The following is a 640-nucleotide window of genomic DNA, read 5'->3' on the forward strand; positions in this document are numbered from 1 at the left end:
GTCTTCCTCTTGTGGGGTTAGAGGAGGTCAGAAGATGTGGCCTCCTTGCCCCTTTGCCATTTGGTTAACTTGTGAAGGCCAAGTTTACCTTCAAAGCTGCTTGATGTCTTTGTCAGCACTCTCTTTGTTTTTATAGGAACTTCCTCCTCTCCTTACCTCCATCCTCAGCAACTCCAGCCCTCCAGGAACCTTCTCCACCCTTCTCCCAATCTCCACCATACTCTCTTCTCAACCTTTCCTCTACTTTCACACTAGTTCCTTCATATCTCTCCTATTGTCCCTCCTCCAGCCCTTCCCTAGTCCTTGTCACTACTTTTGGGGTATTTAGGGCTCCACCCAAACTTTGAGCATTTTCCATTTCCTTGCTTCTTCCCTCTCAACTATCCTCCTCTAACCCTTCCCCTCAGATAAACAAATAATTTAAACACAAGTAAAAATTGTCAATGTTTATTTATTTTTTAAAATTATCATTGCAAGTTTATTTTTTGTTGGAAAGATGTCATAATTGTGATAAAGAAAATGTTGATAAGAAAAAATCAAATTAGTACAACTACATTTTTTCAGGCTTAGTTTCTAATATCCATTCCTATTATACATATTATTAGCATATATTGTTGTTGTTGTTATGTGCCGTCGAGTC

This window comes from Orycteropus afer, unplaced genomic scaffold (assembly GCF_000298275.1).
Source record: "Orycteropus afer afer isolate SDZICR_OR568_19922 unplaced genomic scaffold, OryAfe1.0 scaffold00897, whole genome shotgun sequence".
NCBI classification, from domain to species: domain Eukaryota; kingdom Metazoa; phylum Chordata; class Mammalia; order Tubulidentata; family Orycteropodidae; genus Orycteropus; species Orycteropus afer.